The sequence below is a fragment of the Varanus komodoensis genome, unplaced genomic scaffold, assembly GCF_004798865.1.
Source record: "Varanus komodoensis strain SLA01 unplaced genomic scaffold, ASM479886v1 scaffold51, whole genome shotgun sequence".
Taxonomy (NCBI): domain Eukaryota; kingdom Metazoa; phylum Chordata; class Lepidosauria; order Squamata; family Varanidae; genus Varanus; species Varanus komodoensis.
The window spans coordinates 6,091,664-6,106,899 of NW_025336100.1; positions in this window are offsets into that span (position 1 = coordinate 6,091,664).

Sequence of the window (15,236 nt, forward strand, 5' to 3'; positions counted from 1 at the left end):
CATAGAAGTTCCCCTAATAAATAAATAATAAACTGCTGCCCAGCAGATTCGTTAGGTATATATAACATTGGGTTGGCTGAAAAACATAACCAACCTCTTATGGAAATAATACAATGCTTAGTCATGCATTCAGGCCTCCTTAATAAATGGTGGGGAAAGGCTATCATGACAACAAACTACATCCATGGCAAATTGCCCACAAGCGATGGCACCACACAAACACCATACAAGGGACTGGAACAACAGAACACACACCTAGGCCACTTAAGAGTTTTTGGATACCGCTTTGTTTCAAAAGAAAAGAGACAGAAATTAGATCCCAAAACAGAACAGACTGTCTTTGTTGGCTATTCTCCTGGAAGCAAGGCATCCAGAGGCTGGTGACATCTGCACAAGGCATGTGTCAGAGCTCAGCATTGAGAAGGGATGCCACATCTGATGAAGGTTAAGAACCAGATGATCTGGGACAACTCTTCATATTTCCATAGTATGTGCAGATCCTACCAAATGAGAATCCAGACCAGCCAGTTGATGGATGCACTGTAGGCCATGGAATACATTGAAGAGTTTGTCCTGCCTTGTTTATAATAAAGTGCAACAGCACAAAGTCTTGGGACAGAAGAACTGGAGGCACGTAGTCTGGATATATCATATCCTTTACTGCCTGTGAGCAGAGTTGATAGAAAGGGTTAACAGTCTTTTGGAAGAACAGATAAAACTCTTGACAGAGAGACAAGATTTAAAGCACTGGTAAAAAAAACTTAGCAGAAGCAGTGTGCTGGCTCAATCAGTGGCCAAAAAGAACTAGTCCACAGAGCAAGAAGAGATTTTTATACATAGCATGAAGTTGTCTTTTGACCATCTTCTGGGGTGGATGTCTTCTATTTGTAAGGAAAGCTCCATCTTGTCTGGCTTAGCCAAAAAACTTGGCTCAGCTGAAAAGACAGACAAAAGACACCCTAGAACATCAGCACCAATTAATGAGCAGCTGCTTCCTCTCAAAGAGTATAACAAGGCCTGTATTACAAGATCTAACTAGCTTTTGTGCCTATGGGAATCTGGTAGTCCTCCCTGTATCCTTGCTTATCAGTAAGTTGCTTAGTTAGCTACAGCTGCACTTGCTAGGGTGAGAAACCTTCAGGTTGTGTAAATTGCAGGGCTTCATGGCATCAGCAGCAAACCCTTTGTTTGGACATGGATCTCTCAGGCAGCCTTTGCTGGCTGGCTGTTCCAGCTGTATGAACCCTGCTTTGCAGTCTGCTTCACACTGTGCATTGTAAGTAACTGCTGCAAAACACTTCATAAGCTAGCTGAGCTATATTTTATGTATAATAGCTTTTTCCTTGTAAGTAAACATAGACTTGGCATATTGCATTCCTTGGGATTCAAAAAAAAAAAAAAAAAAACCAACACCCCTAAAAACAAAAAACCTTGAATTCAATGCTGGGGCACTATGCACCAAATGCACCAGAGGGTAAGTACATTCCAGAGAAAGGGCTGTGGAAAATGTTGAGACAGACATAGCAGAGACAACCAAATTTTATTTATTTATTTAAAACATTTATATACCGTCACCACATGCCTCGGCATCTTGGGATGGCTCACAACATACAATTAAAAACAATAAACAATAACAAATGGCCAGAAGAAAGTCTCAGATGCTCCACAAGACCCAACAAAGGAGTTCTTGCACCATGCCTGTCCTGCCTCACTGGAAAGGTGTTACCAGCAGAACCTGGAAGCAAGTTGAAGCAACAGCTAATGCCAAGAACAGAGGATGGAGGCAAGGAACAGAGGAAGGAACAGAGGTTTAAAGAAAAGCAAAACCTGGACTTTAACTGAACTGCCACCTGGCAAAGAAGTGGGTGTTGAAAGCTTAACAAAATGCAGAAACAACACAGAATGCTACAAGGTGGGACTCATTGTGAACATAAGAGGAAAACTGCAGTGCAGCCTTCACAACATTGCTAATGATGCTGGCTTCCCTAGCCCTAAGTGACTGATAAAGCAGTGCAGAAGTGCCAGTCTCCCCTCCCTCTGCCTACACCTCCCTCCCTCTCTCCTGCTTCTATTTCCTCAGTGAAATCATTGCTAGGTGCTCCTACCCTGGCCTCTGTGACAGGACAGCAGAAGCAGCACTTATTTCTGCAGTGACTGACACGGCCCTAAAAGTACTTACTGACAACAGTGATGACCATGAAGCGCTCCTTGAATGCCACCATTTGACAGCTAGTCTGGGCCACCTGCACAGAATGGCACATACAGGGTAGACCAGGAATGTTGCTCGGACTGCAGGAAGGCTCCTCAGCCTACCGCAGTTTTTGCCTCTGTGGAAGCAGACTACGACAGTATGTTCACTGCTGTATGTTCACATGGTGGTGGAGGAGCTCACCTCAGACAAAAATGCTGTCCACTGGTGGACACTGCTGTGCACCAAAGTCTGGGCATTGATTCTGGCTGTGGATGCCTGGGATATTGCCATTTCTGCATAAGATAAGATACATTTGAAATCATACCCTGAAAAATTGGGCCCATAGTCCTACATACAGAGAGTATAATGCCGAAATACCTATCGGGTAAAAAGAAGAGGCTAGGCCTGCCCCTGTGTAAACTCGTTGAGCATTTGAAACCTATCACTCAGCACTTTCTTTGAAATAAGTCTATACTATGTGAAATCTTCAGAAAGCCAGTGTACATTCAGAACGTGCTATAGCTCTCATCACAAAAATGGGAAATGAAAGAAAGCACATGTGGGGTTTCCAAGGGCCAGGGTTCCTCCTGTATTCCATGCACATGTGAATTTGAGACCTACTAGTTTGGGGTGAGGAGTTCTACATCTATAAATGTTTTGAAAACATGGTCCTCTAGATGCTTGTGGAATCTAAATGGAGATTTAGGAAAATTTACATTGGGGTCTTTGAGAGAAGTCATGACACAGATATGTTCAGCAACTCATGTTGAACAACAAACTAGGCACTGGCAATTTCTTCACCAGCCTACCACCACATCTCGCTATGGTGAATGCTTCCCCTGGGTGACCAGGTCTTTGCACTGTAACCCTGATTCATGGCACTATATGAGGCACCTGGGAAAGCAAACCAGAGAACTTCCACTACTACCATACTTAGGCTAGGCTCCTCAAAGAGCGTGTGTTGGCTGCTTAACACATGGTGACACTCCCTCTATATACCTCTGGATGTGGAGGTAGACCTTGTATCAGATGTGACTGATGATTCTAATTTACTGTATCCTGCATAATATCTGTGAATCATGGGAGAGGGGCCTGCACCTACAGGACATCCCCAGCCTCCCTAGACCAGGTGCTAAAAATGACACTATCGCTGGAGGTGGAATGAGTCAAGCTAGAAATATCTGTTTAACAATCTAAGTGAACCTTGACCCATTACCCATGTGTGTAATATCACTACTGCAAAGATTCCTTTTCATCTGTCTATGCTAATCTTGCTAGATTACTGCAGACTAATGTGGCATTCCCTTTCTCCATATAAGCATCCCTTCTGTATAAACATCTGCAGAAGTATAAAATTCCTCATGTAACCTCCCTGTGCTTTCTAAAATAGCACCTCACCCAACAAGTCAATAGCCAGTTCCCTTGCATTTTCCATTTAGAACCAGTAACCCACCCTGTCAGGACCTTTCATATAATCAATGCCCAAAGAAAAGTAGGTTTTCAGCTCTTCTTACCATTGTTTTTCAATCAAAGATTTATTTTGCATTGCAACATGTTGTGATTTTCTTTGGGGTGGCGGGATTAGCTGGTACACTTGTAGGGGTGGCATAGCAGGAGAGGATTAGGCTAGAGCAGGGATCTGCAACTCGCAGCTCTGGAGCCGCATGTTGCTCTTTCATCCCTCTGCTGTGGCTCCCTGTCGCTCAAAATGCATCATAACCACCAATGTGCGACACCTGCTGGCACACGATTTATTGAGCTTTTCCTTTTCGACCCTCCAGTACACGTGATAAAAGGATGATGGCACACAGAAGCAGATTGCTTTTTTGGTTTGCTGCAGGTGGATAATTTAAGTTCGGCTTTTTATTTCATAAATATGAGGAGGATTCAAATAGACATTGAGTATTTTATTTGAAAGTAACCTTCAACCCAGTGTCTTGTTTTTCGCAGTTCAAAATGTTTTTGTTGCATGCAGAAATAAAAATTTGCTTTCTCTGTAGCATTTCTTCATTGATTTCATAAATGCAACACTATAGTTTTTTATACATAGCATAAAGGTAAAAATGATATATGCAGTGTTATCTTCATGTTAGATGTCAAAAGGGTTTTGTGGCTCCTGGTGTTTTCTTTTCTGTGGGAAACGGGTCCAAATGGCTCCTTGAGTGTTTAAGGCTGCTGACCCCTGGGCTAGAGGATAATTCTGGTAGAAAAAAATCCACAGAGGCTTGGGGCTTGTGTGTGGAAAAAGTGGGGCAGGAGGGGGAAGGGAGAAAGTTGGTGAAATTTCCCTGTCTGAAGCTGAAATAGCAGGAGGGATGCTGAGCAAAACCAGCTTCTACATCAGGTTATCCAGAGAGGTGACATAGTATAAGGGAAACTGGATACACAAAAGAGGTAGGTGAAGATAGCAGTTCATTAAAAAGAAAATGGGCATGAGAAGTTACATTAGAAAATGCTAGTATTAGCAAATACAGGCTGTGGAATAGGAAATTGTCCCGATGGGAGCCACCAAGGGCAAAACATGCCTTCAAAACACATCAGCAGCAGATCAGTCATGAAAAGGCTGCTGACATAGCAAGGGATTGTGCTGTAAAGGCACCTCCAATTGTTTGCAGGGTAGTTTAGCATGACATGTGGACAAAACTGTTGTTTACTTGGACAAAGGGGTTTTGAAAGTCACCAAAGACTAATGAACACACTTAGCAGTCGTGGAATAGGAGGAGAGTTCCACTTATGATCAGTAAATGATTAAAGAACAGAAAGAAAAAAAGAGTAGAAGTACAGGGTAAATGCTCCCCCTGGAGTTATGCAAACAGCAGAGTCCTACAGGGATCTGTACTGAGACTAAGGCTTCAATTTATTCATATATGTTGTGGAATTGGGATTGAACAGTGAAGTGGCTGAGTTTGCCCATGATACCAGATTATTTACCAAGCTTGTCTCCTCCCATATATACCTGCTCAGACCCTAAGGTCAGCAGTTGAGCTTCTTCTTCAGGAACCTGAAAGACATAAAGAGCATGGCTACCCTCAGAAGGGCCTTTTCAGCTGTGGCACCCTGGTTATGAAACCAGCTCTTCAGAGATTTGCACCTAGCACCCACACTATACACCTTTGGCACCAAGCCAAAACCTTTACTTTCGTAGTATTTTAATTGTCATTTTGTATTTTTAGCTTATTTAAATGAGACTGGAGTTATCTGTTTAATCTGTTCTGATTCCAGTAATTTTATAATTATTGCTACAAGATTGTATTTGGCTTTTATATTTTCTTCTAATTCATGTGATTTTTATTGGTTTTATCTTTTGATTGTTTAAATGTGTATGCTAGTGTTTGCTATGTTTTAAAATTTTAATATATTATAACCATCCTGAGAGTCATTGGCTAAATAGGAACAGTATAGAAATATTTTAAATAAATAAAACATAAAGGGAATCTGAGGAGTTCCAAACAGATCTCTTCAAACTGGAAGAATGTGCGTCAAAATGGCAAATGCAGTTCAGCATAAGCAACAGTGAAGTGAAACACATTGGGGCCAAATATCCCAACCTCAAATATAAGCTAATGGGATCTGAGCTGAGCTGGAACTGACCAAGAAACACTCTTGGTGTTGTGTGGAAAGCTCAGTAAGAGTGTCAACCCAGTATGTGGGTGCTGTGAAAAAGGCAAACTCCATGTTGGGCAACATTGGAAATAAAACTGCCCAAATTATATTGCTCTTACTCAAATCTATGGCTCGATCACACTCAATATACAGGTCTGGTCACTGTGCCTTAAAAGGGATATTGTGGAGCTGGGAAAACAGAGAAAGGAACAACTAAATATGATTAAGGGGTTGGAGCAGCTCCCCTATGAGGAACGGCTGCATCTGGGATTGTTTGGCTAGAAAAATAGCAACTAAGGGGAGACATAAAAGTGTACAAAACTACTCATGATGTGGAGAGTGATAAGGGTGTCATTTTTTCTCCCCTATAATACTAATAACTGGGGTCATCCCATGAAACTGATTGGTGGGAGAGTCAGGACATGAAAAGGGAAATACTTATCCATACAACACATACTTGAACCACAAGATGTAATGACACCCACCAGTTTGGGTAGTTTTAAAAGGGGATTTCAGAAATTTATGGAAGATGCTTTCTAATCCTGATGGCTGTATGCTACCTCCAATATCAGAGGCACTGTGCTTATGTACATCAGGAGCTGGGGAATATGGGCAAGAGAGTGTTACTGCACTCATGGCCTGTCCATGGTTTCCTGGGGGGGAACTGGATGGAACCTTTATCCATTCATGGTTCTTTCTTTATTTTGACCTTACATGCTCAGATATATTTCATGATTTGATGTTGGTTCTGGTGGGATCCCATGTAAAAATCCAAATGGTTCGTGTGAATTTGTGCCGTAGTTCCATTACTTTTATCATAATAGCATCATGATGTTCTAGTTTAATTCTTTTTAAAGTTCAGTCCATGGTCCAGCATGTGAATAGACATATCTGGGAAGATTCCATTTTGAAATCCAGAGGATTCTTGATTTGGTAGCATGGTGCAGCCAAACATTTTATTTCAGGCCTAAATGTGTTCTGATTTTACGGTGGTTTAGAGGAATCCTCTGCAAATCTGTAGAAAAACATGAGGATATGTGTCTTGACTACAGATTTTTGAGTTATGATGGCAGTGTGTGGTAAAAGATCCATGCATTTTATAGTTCAGTCCATGGCACAGAAGTCTTGTGTCATTTGATTGTGTTGGGGGTGGGGGGTGGAATCCTTTGTAAAAATGAATAGGATACATCTTTTTACCTTGTGGTAATACAATGAATTACTAAATATGTGGCTTTCTAGTGCTTTCTCTGGCCATGAATATGATTTGATAGTGATTTATGGGATATCTCCTATTTTATAAAGTGGGAATCCATTAGAAGCTATGATGCAGATCCAGGTTTTTGCACCATGGCAGAACCAGTAATGATTTTGGTGGTGCTGTTCATAAAGCGAGATAATCTTTGTGATATGGCTGTGGTTTGGGGGATTTTCCCTCCATAACATAATGAAGATTCATGAAGAACCATGATTTTGTGCCATTGCAATGCTAACAAATGCCAGTTCCATGATTTTGATGGTTCTGATGGTACTTAGATGGTGGTTTTGGAGATGCTTCTTCTAAAAATCATATGAAATCACAATAGCACTGACCCATTTTTTATTTTATAGATGAGAACTTTAACTTGTCCCTGAAGCTGAGCTCTTCTATATAATAATGCCCACATTTAACATGACGTTAATGAATTCTGCATCATCTTGAGATTTCTGGTAAACTGTATAGCAATAGTACCCTTACTCTTTGTAACTTCTCCTGCTTCAAGGAAATGTATATCCATAGGCATACCTATGCTGCCTTTCACCGGCAAAAGTTATCTCCAGCTGGCCTAAAACGGATATATTAAAAACATTAAAAGCTGTACCTGAAAATATTTAATCGAAAACAGCAGCATAAGACTGTTTCTAATCAGTCCAGTGCAACAGAGGACTGAATTAAATTATTTCAAAACCAGCATAAAAGCAAGCAAGAAGGAAGTCAGATGCACCTCTTTCTGGAAGGAGTTTGAAAGACATGAAGCCCTGCTTCATGCCTACTCAGCTGAACTTAATGGTGGCTTGCAAGCTCGGCTTCTGTGACCAGGTTTCAGACCCAGGCAAGTTTACGAGCTGGTCGCAGAGTTGGTTCAGGGCTTTCAAGAAAGTGCTGTGCTACGTGTTAATACTACTTCGTATAGTGCTGAGATACCACCAGCTGTAGGTAGTTTGGCAGAGTGAGATCTGATGGTGGGCAAGTCTGGGAAACATTTTCATTTGCCAATTCTTTAGAAGCCATTACTTAATCGTTTTATTTCTCTTTGGGCACAATCCTAAGCATACTTATGCAGAAAAGTATCCTATAATTTCACATTCCCCAGCCAGCTATGGGACTTGGTGTGGGCCTCTTTTTTATCTGAATATGCTTAGGTTTCCATCCTTAAAAGACAAATAGAAAACAGAGAACCTTCTTGCTGCACCATCAAATTCAGGTAAAATCCAGTTTAAGAGTGTTCTATTTTTTCAAAGTGATTTTTCTACCACTGCATTTTATTTTGTGAATAATAATGTGCATGTGCATTTTCTCAGTCATTGCAAGTTTCTTGGAATTAAATATGTTATTACAGTATTAATATTTTAAATGGGAAGGAAAGGAAGGAAAACATAGGGAAGATTTTCGGCAATCATACTTCAAAACATAGTTTTCTTTAACTGTGTATACTGCTTTGCTTTTGCATCCCCAGTTGAAGAACTGAAGTTTAGGATTCTGCAAAGTATTGGTATGGAATCCCAGGGTTCTGAGACGTTTCAGAAATATGGTCTATGTAGATTTGTTTAGATGCCAGACTGTGCAAAGCAGCCATAGTTCCACACACCAAGAGTAGTATCCATCATCGAACTAGTGCTCATGACCTTGTAAGAGCACAAATCAGTGGATGCACAATTGGTTGCCTGATTATTTGCTGCCAAACTTCAGTGATGCAGGGGCGGCGTGGGGGGGATTTTCTTGTTTTGATTTAAACAGCTTTTTTGCCACCAAATTTATTGTTAATTACATTTCAGTGGCAAATCACTCATTTTCCTTGTTACATTAATGCAAGGGTCGGTTTATGCTAGCACATCATTAGTGCTAATGCTGGGATATTGATGATTATCCCCTGATCCCCCTTTACATGCTGTACGCTTGGCTTCAGGCCAGAGATATGTAGCCCTGTGCTTCATGTAACAGCATTTGTATTATGGGCTCCCTACAAGTTTCTATTAAGAGTATTAATATAGTATGATGAAATGGGAGCCAGTGTGGTGTTAAGACCACGGGACAGTGACTCAGGCAATGTATCTTCTAGTCCCCTCTCAGCTATGAAGCCAACTAACTAGCTGACTTGGGGCCAGTCACAGGCTCTCAGCCCAACCTACCCTCACAGGGTTGTTGTTGTGGGGATAAGATTGAGAACAGGAGGAAAGGAATGAATGATGTAAGCTGTTCTGAATTCTTTAACATAAAAGGTAGACTATAACTCTAATAAAGAAATTAATGCAGTCAGAATTTTATGCTTTGTTGATCACTGGTGGTAATTTATGCCCAAGATCTATACATGCAAAGGACTTACTCCAACCCCAAAGTTCTCCTGCCAACATTTTTTGCAAATGGAATCACACATTTAAACTTATTAAAAAGGTCTGCTCTGTTGAATAGCTTCTAATCTAAACAGTGAATTATACTACAAATACTGAATTACCCTTGCCTTACACAACATTTTATTCTAAAGATTTTCAAACTAGAACCGAGCATCAAGCAACCTGCCCAGTTTACAAAAGGTATTAAAATCATGTTGGATGATGACACACACTGAAGAAGCTTAACTTCAAGCCTATCAAAGTCTGTCTTAACATCTTAGAAAACAAAATAAGGAAACAGTAGCAGACACATACTACATATATTTAATTACATTTAGCATTTTTTCATGTTAGCTACTTGTTAAGGTTCAAGAAGGGATAAGTCAGCTTGATGAGGACACATGCACACATTTTATTTAGGTCAATTAAGTCCTTGTTTTAAGTTCAAAGAGAGAAAAGGAAATTGGGGAGAATATAATGTAATAAAAACAAACCCAGAAAAGCAAAGCAATGGAAGCTATCTCTGTAAGCATTAGCATCTGAAATCTAACATTTAAAAGGTGTTATTCCATAGTTTCCATATTACCATTCTATAAATTCATCAGTGGTATCACCTCTCCATGGGTAAGCTTAGGTTCTTTTTTCTACTTTTTGCCAGCTTATTTGCTAAGAGATTTCCAGTTTTCATCCCTATTTAAATGTATCTATATGCATCTATATCATTTTGAATAAAGTATTTTAAAATAAAGTTTTGTAGAAACTGAGTGCATCCAAGCTTACCTCCAGACATAGAAGCTTACTCAACCATTTTGTTCATTTAAAAACAAATATTTGGAGACACCAAATAATGTGGCTGCCTCTAAATCCGTTGAACTTGGAGAAATCTAAGCATCCACTGGAAGGCAGAAGGAGGCGAGGGTTGTTTTGGTAGTCAGTCCTCCAAACATTTAAATGATTGGTTTTGGCTGTCAAAGTGCTTTACACCAGCTCACAAGGAGAGAAGTCGCAGACCCCACGAGGAGGCCTCATAGGAGAGCAGTGCCTCAGTCTCTCCTGCCAGCCCTCCCCACAATGGTGGCTGTGAGCTCAGACTTGGAACTTTGAAGCCAATATACGGTAAAGGGCAGATACAGGACTGGGGGTGCTCCAAATCTGGAGTCCCAGTTCCAGCTTTGGGGTGCTTGTATGGCTGTCTGGACAGTGGCTAGAGGCTGTAGGTGGGATTGTGCTCTGAATTTTCTTCAAGTACTGTTTTCCTTCTCTACAATTTTTCCATATAGGTACTAGGCGGCTGTACTTACAAGCAGATCTTGCTAGCTTCCCATAACATCAACATGGAACGACTGAGTGGGATCACTGGAGCTTAGGAGTGTGTTGCCATCAGTATGCTGATGACACGCAGCTCTATTTCTCCTTTTCTTCATTGGCAGGTGAGGCTGTGGATGTGCTGAACTGCTGCGACAATGGACTGGACTATCAAACTGAATCTCAACTCAGACAAGAGATGCTGTTGGTCAGTGATTCCTTTGACCAGATTTGGGGTGGGGGGGCAGTCAATGTGTTCCGGATGGGTTCATAGCTTGGGGGTGCTCCTTGATCTATCATTGTCACTTGAGGCTCCAGTGGCATCAGTGGCTTGGAGTGCCTTCTACCTGCTGTGCCCCTACCTGGACAGGAATAGCCTGGCTTCATTAATCTAGGCTCTGGTACTCTCTAAATTGGATTACTACAGCACTCTACATGGGTTTGCCCTTGCAGATGGTTCAGGAGCTGCAGCTGGTGCAGAATGCAGCAGCCAGATAAATAACTGGGACTCACAAGTCTAAACATATAAGACCAGCTCTGGCCCGCCTGCATTGGCTGCCTGTATGCTTCTGGTTCCAATTCAAAATGCTTGTTTGACCTATAAAGTCCTACATGGCTTGAGATTGCAATACCTGTCAGAGCACCTTTCCCAACCCTGATCTGCCCAGCCTTCCTCCAGGTGCCAACCTTCCAAGAGGCTTGGAGGTGGCAGCTAGGGGGAGGGCCATTTCAGAGGTGCCACCCTCCATCTTTGGAACAAGCTCCCTGCTACATCCTACCTGGCAGCCAATTTGCCATCTTTTTGATGCCAAGTTAAGGCAGCCCTCTTTGCAGAGGCCTTTAAACACTTCCCTGGTGATTCAGGGGTCTGACATGATTAGCTAGGTGCCTTTCTTTTATTCTTGGTCTGGTCTTTTTTAAATTGTCTTTAATTTAAAATAACATAAAGAACATTAAATTTCCAGTTCTTGTTAGTGTTTTTATCTATTGTATTTTATTGTTTTTATACTTTGTTACAAACTGCCCAGAGAGCTTCGGCTATGGGTGGTAAATAAGTATTGCCATTTTAGAAGCCTTTAACACTGTTCTTGAAAAATGCAGTTCCGATTAAATTCCATGGCTATATTGCTGACTTAGTGCAGGATAGGATGCAGAGTGATGCACAATGGATTGATGGGGAACTTCTAAGTTTACACTGACAGCCATTTTCAAATCTTGCCCAGGGCAAACAGGGAATGGTCCATAGAAATCCATGCAGGAATCTATTTTAGTGTAATTGCTATTGGGCAGTATGTCCTAAGCCACTCTCCCCTTGCAAAGATATAAGTCAACTAAATGCTTTTTTTAACATAAATAAATAAATATAGTTTCTGTTATATTCCTGTTTCAGCCCAGTGACTTTTATACTAACATAGCGTATTTTTACTATTAGAATGAAGCAGTGGAGTTTCCAAGTGCTACCAGAAATCAGCTCTAGTTTGCCCACCTCATTAGCTTTTAAAGTCATATATCAACGTTTATAAATATTCAAAGATTGATTTGGGAAATATATAAAAGCACTTTAGTTCTTTATAACCCCTAATAGTAAACTGGGGTGATGGTAATAGGATTGTGGTCAAAATAGAGCCAATGAGAAACAAGTTTGTAAACAGTACCAAAACCAAAGAACTAAAAGGGGCATAAGCCCTCAATCATCACGCATCATGGCAACCCGCAGGGGAAACCATGCAGGCATGGCCTGTCGGTATAAGTGAACCCAGCACCCATGGTGAACTGTGGCACATTTGGTTTCCTTGAAAAAACATGGAGAAACAATGATTTGCTGTAAGGTTTCTATGCTTCACCAAGGCTTGTTATGTGTGTTGCCATGCTTTTGTGTGGTTTCTGTGTCTTTGCCATGGAGTTTGGTGGCACTCTAGCCTACACTTTTCATTGTCCTGTTCTCCCAAGCAGCTGCTGAGTTGCAGGCAGAAGTGTAGCGATTCGCTGTCTTGACGCTCCCTTTCTTCCCTGCCAGCACGCAGCTTCCCAGTGCCCAACCACAGTGACGGGATCTTGCCAGCACACTGCGCCAGCAGCAGTGACCATGGAGACAGTGGCGCTTGGTGCTCCGGCCTGGTCACTGCCCTGTGGTGGAGCAGTGGCACTGTGTTGTGCCATCCTGGGGGCCAGCAGTTTCCTCATGGGGAGGCTACCCTGCATCAAGGATCCCATGGGCAGTACGTGTGATTTGTCCACAGGGTGAGCACCCCAAGGAGCCCATGTCTTCTGCTCTCATTTTGTGCCTGGAAAATGCTTGGGACTCCCCACACTCCCCTGCTGTTCCCGTGCCCCACAGCTGCAGGACTAAAACTGTCTTGACATCCTGTTGTCAAATTTCCCAGGCAAAGGCCCACATGGGCACTCTCACAAAAGTCTGCCCAGCAGGAAACATTTCTCTGGCCCTGGCCTGGGTGCCTGTGATGATGCCCCCTGTGCACCTGGCTATGGGGTGGGGGCAGCCCCTGGCAGCATGAGTGAATCCTGCACACTGGGGAGAATGCACAGATATGCAGTGTGGGGCAGAGGGGGTGTGTGCGCATGTGCATTGACACAATGTGTGTCAGCAGCAGAGAGTACTCCTGTAGTGAGTAGGGAAGCAGTTGGCTGAGGCCTTGCCCTGGGGAGTATGTGGCCCAGTAAGGGAGACGCAGGCAAGGCTGGCAGGAATGGTACATCCTGAGATTGATTTTCAGTCACAGAAGCTGATGGGGTGCATGTCACCATTTGAAGGAAAGTGTCAGGGTCTGGGATATGGGCAACAGAAAACTAGGCAGATGCACTGCAGTGAGGTCCAAGGCAGTACAAGTCCAGAGTCCAAGAGCAAATCCAAGCTGTAGTCACAAAGAGGCCAAGGTCAGAACCAGGAAAACATCATGTAGGAAGACAGGGTGCAGTTCAACAGGCAAGAGCACACAACAAGGAGCATGTGCCTTAAAATAGGGTAAGAGAGTAGGCTTCAGGAACAGCAAGGCATGGTAGGCAATGCAAGGAAGCAAGGTGAGGAACAAGTGTCCAGCAGGCAGCCGTCCAGCAAAATGCACAGGAACAGGCTACAGCACACTGGAGATTGGAATTGCTAAGGCACCTTCTGGAGGGAAGAGCCTGCTCTTAAATTACTCTTCCCCTCAGGGCTCCCAGGTAGTGCTTGTCAAGGTACTGGATTCTGCTGCAGGAGTGTCTGGAACTGTTCCTGCAACTACCAGGGTCGTCATTCTGGTGCTTTGTCCAGCAGATGGTGCCCTGGAGCTGTCTGGACCCTGACAAGATGGAGATACGTGGAAACCATGCATGCGAACACACACACCTGGGACACAAGATTGGATTCCATGTCACAAGGTTAAGCACAGCATAGCTTTATGTGTGGATGCACCCAATGTGTGGGTTCAGCAGGTGCAAGTTATTAAGCATCAATTGGAAAAGAAAAAGGGAAAGTTAGGGGCCGGAAGGGCAAGAAAATTGAATACCCTGCTTAGAACTTACTATATCCTGGAAGTGAGTATGGGTAGTTGGTTGAAACCCTGGAGAGAAACACATTTGCTAGGAGGAGAGAGTACACTGCAAGTTTTGTTGCAAGTTCACTTGGAACAAAAGTGAACATTTGGACTTTTCAAAATTCCCATGTTAAAATAACTGAGGGAATAAAAACGTGTTCAAAGAAGTAAACTTAGAGCCTGAGGTGGGATATAGCAATTATTCAACAATGTCTTTCTTTTGCTTCCAAAAAGTTTTCCACAATTTGGTGCTATTTCTTTTATGATAAGGTACACCATCTAAAACATTTTAGAAAAAATGCCCCCAAAATGTTATGTTTAATTACAGTAGCCTGGCAGACAGCACAATTAAGATATATCTTGTACTAAAGGATAGCAAGTTTCTCAACCCATTATGATGCAGAATACAAGCTACCCATCTAATAGCTCAATTATCCAAATGTTTGAGACAAGAAATTAACCCATTTTTATAACACTTGTCTACGCAGTTCCATACTTTTCTCAGAAGTGTTACTGGATTCCAGTCTTATTTGTTATGTTTGAGGCTAATGGTTATTCTTTTCTCCCAACTTCAACACATGAAGCTTTTACCATTCTCATAACCTTTTTTTACAGCTAGATTTTTGCAAAAGTTTAAGCACAGTAATATAATTGAATCAAGAGAAGAAGAACTATTATGGTCTTAAGAATGAACAAATGCTCCCTTAAGAGGGCTAGTTTATTTGCAGGGGGAAAGCAGTAGGGAATAGAAGGGGAGGCTGTGGCTGTGTTCACGCAACAGAACAAGCAACTTGCACGGTAACCATGGTTCTGATTTTTAAATGCATATACCGCTGGGGCTCTCTAAGCCTCCTGATTTGCCATTATGTAGCTGACAGACAACCTGCATTAGTGTGTTTTTCCCCTCCCCACTCAGTCTTCCCACTGCTGACATGTAGCTTACCAGCCATGGTGCCTGAAATTCAATCCCAAGCTGCATTACTCCCTGTCTAGGCCACCTATCTCTTCCACATTGG